Genomic DNA, 9,573 nt, shown 5'->3' on the forward strand with positions numbered 1-9,573 from the left:
TGCGATCGGGTTGCAGCGCTCCGTTCCCGCCCAAATGCGCGAAGCTTCCAGGCGCAATGTGAATACCGCGTGGCCGCTGGGTGCTCAACTGCGTTGCCTGCGGTGGTTAGCGAGCTGAAGTGAGCAGCGGGAGAGGCTGCCCTTCTTTTCGAGGCTGCCCTTCTTTTCGAGGCTGACTCTTCAAGCGACGGAGGAAGCAGAATTTCTGGCTGGCAGCGGCCCCAGGATTCGGGCAGAGGTGAGGACGCGTTGGCGGGGCCGCGTGGCGCTGTGAGGGGCGGTTCGTCCGGTCCGGCTGTGGTTGTGGCACGCGGTGTTGGAGGTTTTCATGCCTACCTCCGCTCTAACTGTTTTAAGATGGCCAGTATAGACCAGTTTGAAAGTCTGTCTTTGAACGACCCGTGTTTAGCCAGTCTAAGAGGAAGCCGTTATTCCGTGGTTCCACGAAGCAGTCTCCTGACTTTGTTTCCTCGGGATTGTGCAAGGAAGAAGGATGCTGTGTCTTTTGGGTTCCACGACCTAATTTCAGGAGATTCCTAATACGGTTGCTTATATTTGGGTATTTCCAGTAATACTGTTATGCATGTTGCTAACCTGAAGCTGGTGTCTGTGTTAGGTTGTATGAGGCAGAACCAGGCGGAGCGGGGCTGGTTCCCATGCAGTTGCACGTGTGTGCGCTTCTTTCTGCCTTGCAGAGGCACGTAAAGCCGTGGAATGGGTTGGGTTAGAGAGGAATGGAACAGTAAAGACTCTTCAGCGTGAGGTTCTGAGAATCAGCCTTTATCTTCGTTGCAGAAGATAGCGTGGTGGCTCTCGCCCACTTGGGTTTGCGAAGTGCACGATGGCGGTATGCTTGTCTCTTGTTTAGTGGGATCGCTTCTGTGCTACCATTACATTGCTAATTTAGAGAGGGGAAGGTGCCTGCTCTGTTTCACTCATCACCCGTAGCATACCGGTTGAAAACGTGTCAGGGAAAAGAAAAAAAGCCACCCGAAGATTCGTGTTGTGATCAACAGCTTGTTGTACGACTATTGTCATTTTCCTTCAGTTGTAATTGAGAACTGAAATACTTGCATTTTGTAACACTGACAAAATCACTGCCGTAATTACAGCTTTCTCCTGAGCTTAGGTGTCTTTTGTGGCTGATAGTAGTGTTTGAAATGTTGACAAATTAAGGGATTAGATCTGTTGAAATGGGAGTTGGCAATTTTTAATTAGAATTTTTATTTTCTCTTCTGAAAGATTGCTTAGGTAGTAATTTTTTTTTTAATGTTTCCCATAATCAAAATGTCTGAACTAAAATCATCTTGCATTTGTATTGTGTGCCAAACATGTACATATTTTTAAGTTGTAATATTACTGATTTGTCTATCTGTTTTTGTATGCCTGTGTATGGCATGTATTTCAGTGTTCATCAATTTGGTGGATTTGAAACAGGTGCTTGCAGATAAACTTGTGTGCCTGGCTTATTTGAATAATGGCTGATGGTTCATTGAAATTTGATGATGAAGTGGGAAACCTTGGCCACTGAAATGACATTTGTAACAAAGAGAAATTGGAGAGAGCTTATTGACCAGTAAGTTTAGAAGTTAAGGTTTTGTTATTGTGAAGTTTTAGATGTCTATGATGTTAGCTACATCTTTATGATAGAGCTGACATTTGTCATTGTTTTATCCTGAGATTGATTAACATTATGAACAATATGTAGTGAAAATGGAAGAAAACATGTGATGGCAGAAAGTGAGGTGTATATAGTGGTGAAGACCTTCCAGAGACAGTGAGTATGAAGCAGAATTTTGACTGGAATTGATCATATTAGTCAAACTTTATTAAACCCAAGCTGTAACGTTTGTCAGGACATAGGATCCTGTCCATACATTCTATTTTCTCAGCTGAGTTAATAAATGACATTCCTATTAAGAATACTCCTTGTCTTCCGAGAGCTTTGGTACTTGTACAAAATACTTCCCATTGTTCTCCTACTAAGCTATTCTGATTTCATTGCTATTTTTTTTTTTAATAAAAAAAAAAAAAAGAAACTGGTTGTATAACTGCAACTTCACAAATGTATCATTCTTTTCCTTTGGTGGTAATTGTACCAAATATCTAAGGTGAGAGCAAAGAAAACACAATTGTTTCTGAGAATAGGCTGTTCCCACACGTCTCTGTAGGATATAACTCATTCAAATGTTGTGTTTCTTTTTGTTTTCCATCACTGTCCCCTTCATAGTAGCATGAACCCTTTATGCATGTGAATTTTCTAACCTTTGTGCTTAATGCTGACTGCCCCTGCTTTGTAGTTTAAATGAATATTGTCACTACAGTCCGTGTGGCATTGTATAAATCTTAAGAGATTGTGAAAAGAACAGTATTCATCATAATATTGATTCTTGTGACAGTCCTATACTTGCTGCACTCTTTCAAAACTATTCCCACTTGCAAGTCTCCTTTGATTTGAAATCTGCTTTTATTAATCTACTCCAGTAATTCGTATATTGTAAAGCAACTTTGTAGATTTGATCTTTATACTGGGTTTTCTCTAAAGCTTTACGAAAATACATACAGACTATATTCTCTTGCATCTTTTTTGTAAAATATGTTTTTCTTAAGTGTCCAAAATATCTTTATAATTTTCCTTTATTAATGACTGAATAAATTGGACAACTTTGTGAGGAAAGGCTGTTGTATTCTTGCATCCTACAGTATGCTGTAAAGGTACAGAAACAAAACGTGTTCTAGAAAAGGCTTTGCTGAGGGAGCTGGGCTTCAGCATAGAAGCTTCTCCTGTTTCAGTAAACTCAAAGATTGTTTTATATTAAGACATAGGTTATCATGTTAATTGAACAGCGAGGATCTGAAACAAAGAAACCTGGCTGGGAACCTCGGAATTTGACTGTTTTCGTGTGTGGTTTCACAGCTGTGCTGTGACGAGGATCCCAGTCAGTCACCAGCCTACTCTGCTGAGAAGATGCAGAAGTCAGCTGATAATAAATGTCGTGTGTTCTTCTTTATTTATCCAATGTTGGTTATTTGTACCCAGATACGTTCATGACATAGTTGCTTTTTTCCTTGTTTTGGTGTAGTAAATATACTTTTAAGTGGTTGTCACTGATACATGTACCTCTTTCGCCTGAGAAGGGAGGGAACTTCCATGATATGCATATCTCATGGCTATTGTAACAGGATGCCAACCTGTATGTTACTGCATTTAATCTTTATTTCTTGTTGCAGATAGATGTACGTGATAGATGCAGATATTTATTTAATGTAGAAAAGCTAGTACTATATTGTTTGGCAAGTAATATCATAACTACTCAACTGCAGTTGATACTTTATCACTTGAAAATAGCACAGATTTTTTTTCCAAGTCCTGTACTTTTATTTTTCTGATTATCTATTCCTAAAACAATGCTAAGAATTTTCTTATGTATTTCTGACTGCTGAGCCTTACCAAAAGGTTTCAAGTTAAAATCCTTAAAATGGAAACTGATACAGACTTAAACTGAAACAGATGTTAGTATGTGAGCCAGTGAAGTATTCAGCAGCCTCTCCTAGAGGCTGCAGGCTGGTTTGTGTCAGGGCTTTTTAATTGCTCTGACGGCTATGGCTTCCCACTGCAATACACTGTATAGGCTGTGTGCTGATCCAGGACACTCTGGCCTTGCCGGAGCTATATCATAGGTGTACCTGTATCCAGCTGTGTGCCCTGCTCTCTTGATTTATTGTTTAGTTTTCCTGGACAGACCTTAGACCTGTGTTGTGAAGAAATTAGGCCAAGGAAAGGAAATATTTCTTCTGAAATAAAAATAAATACACATTCAATTGTAATATCTGAATCTGTTCTTAGCGAAGGAACCGTAATTCTTTAAACTGTTTCCAATTCCCTTATGTGGAGTTAAGCCAGTCTTAATCTGTCTTAGAAAATGGTGTTATTTTCTAGAATAGGACACAGAACTGTTTGGTGTCTTCAATTTTTTACAGGTGCTCTTAAGATTGGTTTCAGTGCATGTTTGTGGTTTTCTCTTGCTTTCTGCAGTAGTGTGAAGAGCAGTTCAGGGCAGCGCACTCATCCTGGGGGTGGGAAAAGCAGAGTCTGGTTGTGTTAATACATCTCAGGAGAGGAAAAGGGAATGATTCTAAATGGCATGAAAGCAGCAAAGAACATGCTTTTGAAAGTCCTGAAGCAACTGAATGTTTTGTAACAAGGTGGACTGTTAAAAACTCATGCAATGTGGAGAATGTACAAGATAGAGCTCTTCTGCATAAGTGTATGTTTTCATTATGCTTTTACTCAAAAAGCAATGTTTCTGCAGAGGAAGAAACAGTGTCCACTATGAGACAAGTAATAAAACTAAGACCTGATAAATAAGTGACGTAATATAAAGTAAATAAAGGAAGGAGTAGGTGGTGTAGATTTGTATTCCTACTTACCTTCATTTAAACTACTAAGTGACGTTCAGTATTTCAGCAATGGAGACAGGATTTTATTCACTCATTGTTCAATAAAACAACTACTCACTGCTATTTTGTGAGTTTACTTGCACAAAAGAGGAGCTACAAGAAGAATCCCATGGTAAATGGACAGTCTGGCAACACTTTGAGTTTTTTTGTCATGTATGCATAGTTTTCTCTTGCACACACCATGTTTCATCTGTATTACAAAGATAACTATGGGAGCTCTCGGCAGGTGTTCTGCAGTTAGGAAAAAGTTGGAAAAGATTAGGAGTTAAACAAAGAATGTTTAGCTGATTAGGCTACAGCAGAATATTTTAGACAGCACACACAACAGGGTGCTACTACAAAGACCGTTGCAGTATCAAGCTAAGTGACATTAAAAGGAACAAGATGATTTAAATAGGGATTTTTTTTTTTCTACTTTCCCTTAGGGGTTTTTATAATGTTCAACTATGTGGTAGCACAGAGTACCAAGTAAATCTACATAGCAGAATTTCTCTACATAAAGAAAAAAAAAAAAGTCCATGATTACAATTCAGGGTTGTCACTGGCTGCAATTTATTTATTCGTTTTAATGGAAGGCAGAGTGACTATAAACTGATTGTCTTGGAGTTTGTATAGTTTTAAAATTTATGCTAGAATGTATCCCACATAAGAATTTCTCAGTATTATCCCTGTAAGGTATGAAGTCCAAACAAATGCTAAAGACTTTTCACTGTGTTTGGAAGCCTGAATACCTTTTCTTTTCATTTGTGCTAGCAAGTTTGCTCCATGAAACAGAACAAAAGAAAAGAATAGAATGTTGCCATATGCAAACGTGGAGCTGCATTTCGGGGGCCATAATTATAGCAATTCTTTCTGTTGGATCACTGAAGGCCCTACCAAAATAGTTTAGTTTAGGACTTGCTGAAAGAGAGCTTTATTTCAGAGTCCTTTTTTTGGGATTTCTGAAGATTTTTTGGGAGCTATTATGAAACTTACTATATTACTTGCATTTTCTTACAAAGTCAGATCTCTTATTAACAAATCTTGTGTATTGTTGTCTGGCAGTTTGATGTCAGAATCAGACACATTGTGTATGTAGCTTTTTGGGAATACAGATTGGATATCTCTCCCTGTGATTTTTCTAAATTGGTTTCAGTTCTTACAGGGCTTATTGAAAATCTGGCTAGATGTCATTTCCGAACTGAAGAGGTTCTGAATTTTTTCTCCTTTGACTTGAAAAACATCTCTTCAATGGTTTGGTCCACAGTGCATTTCTGATTCTCCTGGGTTCAGTCACAGAAAACTGTGGCCCAAGTGATAAACCGGCTTATTTATTACATGTCAGCAGTCAAAAGAAGGTCAAACTTTGACAAACTAATTCCTGGTAGATCGAATAGCTGTGCCGTGGAATTCAATAACTCATTTGTTCTTGTAATACTTCTATTTTTAATGAGAGTGAGATTGGTCTCAGGGTTATTGTCCACTTAGTAGTGGTTTGATGCAAACCAGAAGCAAGTAATACAAACATTTCTCCCAATCAAGATTAAAATTATTGTACCCAGCTATTGTTGTGTATATAATTAAGTGATGGGGGTAAATGTACTTAGTTTTTACTTGGCTTATGTATTAAATATGTCCATTTTGAAGAAAGCAGTCTACACTTGTGAAGAAAAGGGAAAAAGAAAAATTAATATAAAATGCAGGGTGCTATCCAAAAGCCTGTATCCAAAGTAGAGAATGGCAATTTGAACTAGGCAGGAACTGAAAGGTGAAAAACCAAAGACACATTCAGGCTATCACAATAATAGTCAAATTAGGAAGACGTAGTCCTGTGTTTTCTAAAGGATAGTTCAAGATACTGCCTGAAATCAGTACCTGCCAGTAATTGCATGGAAACAGTTTCCTGGTGAAATGCAGGAGAGATGCATGATTTCTGTAGCTCTCAATCTGTTGTGTGATCTGTTTTGATAACCATTGTGAGGATAGTTTAGTGAATTCAAAACTAAGAACGTGGAACCATCAGCACCTAGTTGTACTTGGAATTATATTTTGGTTAACTCAGATGTCTTGGGTTTCTTTCTCCAACTTTGCCCTGAAATGTGGAATCTGTATTCTACATGTTTTATGTTCCGAAGTATCAGCATCACATTCCACAGCTATGACAAACTGTGCGAATTAGAAAAAAACAGTCCTCATTTATGACTGTATTTGTTATACCACAGAAACATTCATAAAGCTAAATTTCTGGCTTTTGTCAGCATCTAAGTTTTCTATCTCAACAATACCTTAATAAGATACCTGTTATAAAAATGAGTATGACAGTTTATACCTCACTGAAGTGATCTGTTTCTACTTAGTATCTGGTGAAGATAACTGAACTAACCTAGTATAGAAGGATGAAGGAATTCAAGCAGTAAGTAGCAGCAGCTGAAAAATTGTGCAGAATTTGCCTTAATGCTATACTAGGTTTGTTTCTATGACAATATTTAGTTTCCTACTGAAAACCATTGCTGCATTCTGCTGGGTTTAGGTGCATGTGAATTTGTATGTCTTCATGGCCTTACCTGGAACTTTAGGATTAGCCAAGGTGCAGAACAAAGAAAGAAACTGTAGACTCGAACCATCTGTGTAACTGAAATTCTAGGACAGAATGTGTTTAAGCAGCCATGAAGCCCACAAAGCACTACATCTGGGATTTTGCGTACTGATCACACTTTCACAGGAGTTTAAAATGTAGTCATTGCCCAGAAAGCGTGCCAAGTGAGTGCTTTGTTTATCAGTGAGAGCTGCAGTCCTCTTAGTACTGGAGCCAGGGGTGCTATTAGGAGCCTAAGAGACTGAGAGCCAAAATTGTAAAATTTTCTGACTTTTATTTTTAAAATACAGCACAGTATAGCAGATCTTGTATTGTGACCCTGGATTTATTGGTGACTGTCTTGACTTGCAATGTAAGCAAAAATGACAAGAAGTAAAATTATGTTTATCTTCCATATGAGTCACTTGAAAAATGGGAATATGCAATGGGAATGCAAAACTTCAATAAAATTGGCTTGGATAGCTGCTTTTCTTTTCATTTTCCAGCTGAAGTACTTTGACTGTGAGGTTTTTCTTTTATGCGGGGCCTAAGTTCCTTGCTTGCTTACCTCTTTTCAGTTCTAAGTTTATATTAATTGCATGGATTGAGGTTTTAATTGAGAGAAAAAAGACCTGAGTACTTGAGGTTATTTCCCTCATTTTTCCATGCTTCTCTCAAAGACTTCTTAAATGGAACAAAAAACATCTTTCCTCTGTAGTGATAAAAGGAAGATTCCTTACTGTTTCAGCAGGATAAGAAACCTTTATCATATCTTTTAAAAATGGTTTAAAGTGAAGAATTTTTTGTCATCTGTCAGCTCAAAAGGTCATGGATTAGGCAGTCATTTCTAAGCCCCTTGGATAATGTTTACAGTGCTCTCAAATGACTTAAAATGGACTAAATTGTTTTCAGCCGACAGTAGTAAAGGTCATGAAGGAAATCTGTTTAGTCAGCCTTGCTTGCTTCCTAAGTACACATAGTAAAAATGTACTATAAACTTCAGCAAGAAAGAAGTTTTAACTTTAAAAGACACTGGAGGCTAAGGGAATGGAATGTACCTCTTGAGGATATAAATTGCTTGGCAGACTTTGCAAACCAGGGGTTGTTATGGGAAACTTCTGTCCAATCGCTGCCAGCTTCTACCTTTTCCTTTTGTTGTCCCCATTTCACATTACAGTTCATTACTCAGAGAATTTGTAGACTTTGGGGCACATTCCATTTTCAGTATGGGTGCTCATAATTCCTTGAGACCGTAATGAGAGGCAGGCATGCTCATGGGGTGAGGAATGAGGAGAACTAAACATGGCTCAGTCTTGAATTCCGTGACTCCTTGTCAGTGCTCACTTGTAACAAGAATCTGGTGCTGTTAGGCCCATTCTGCTGACCTCTGTGCTGATTATGGTGACAGTTCTTGCTAGGTAAGGTATTACCAAGTGTAACAGTGAAATAGTTTCACTATTAGAGAAAGACTAAATAAACTGCTGTCTCCTGTGGCATGCTCTTAATCACTTTGCTGTGATGCCACTGTAGTAAAGAGGAAATTTAGGAGCTCCAGATAGAACTTAGGGAACCAATTTCAATCAACTTCAATTGCTGGCTCTCTGAAAATTGGCCTTTTAAATGATTACCTGCTTATTAATCAGTATTTAGTGGTGTCCTTTTTTATTATCTAAGGCAACTTCCACCAACACAACACCTTTGAAACCTTTTCACTACAGATACATGTGTGCATTAAATGTGCATTTAACTGCTCAGATGAATTTTCATCATAGTAGTGTTTTATTTTGGACAATCACATGGACAGATTAATATTCAATTTTATTCAGTGTAGGACCAGTAAGAGGAAGGGGAAGTGACAAGGTTTCCCCATTCATGAGTCATCTGGCTGGTTAAAAACTGCTACAATCTTAGTTCCAGGGGTTGTCTTAACATTGCAGGAGTTTTGTTAGGCACACCTCTCCACTTTTCCTTTTTTCCAATCCCCATTCCACAAAGGGAATGAAGTAATACTAAATTGCAGCACTTTCCTTATGTTTTCCAAGGAATGAAATATTGTGCAGAAGCATTAAAAAAGAATTGTTATTCACATTTGAAGAGAAAATCAAATTATTTATGGATTAATGTTTTGGCCTTCCTTTCTAATATTTTTTTTCTCTCTTTTAGTAAGTATGATTAACTAAAAATATACAAATAAAATTATTTATTTATGTTTTTGAGGTTACTCGGAAGTGTTGATATGCCATTTTGGAAGAAAAAGCAAATAAATGAGGTGGGATAACAGAAGTTCTTAGATTTATTAATCTCAACATTATGTGATACTCAAGATCAATATTCAATTTCAGTGCTATGGGATTAATCAGAAGTACTGTTTTTCATGGAGAAAATACCAAGTAATGTAACAAGATTATTCAGCTGGGCACTCTGTACACTTTCTAATTTGTTATGCTTTAGAATTTTTTATCTCAAGATTTTAAGTCTGGCTTTAATGAAACCTGTTACCTATACACAAACCTCTTGATTTTTCCAGAATAGATGTTGCAGACACTGGGACTCTGAAA

Source organism: Meleagris gallopavo, chromosome 9 (genome assembly GCF_000146605.3).
Source record: "Meleagris gallopavo isolate NT-WF06-2002-E0010 breed Aviagen turkey brand Nicholas breeding stock chromosome 9, Turkey_5.1, whole genome shotgun sequence".
Lineage (NCBI taxonomy): Eukaryota > Metazoa > Chordata > Aves > Galliformes > Phasianidae > Meleagris > Meleagris gallopavo.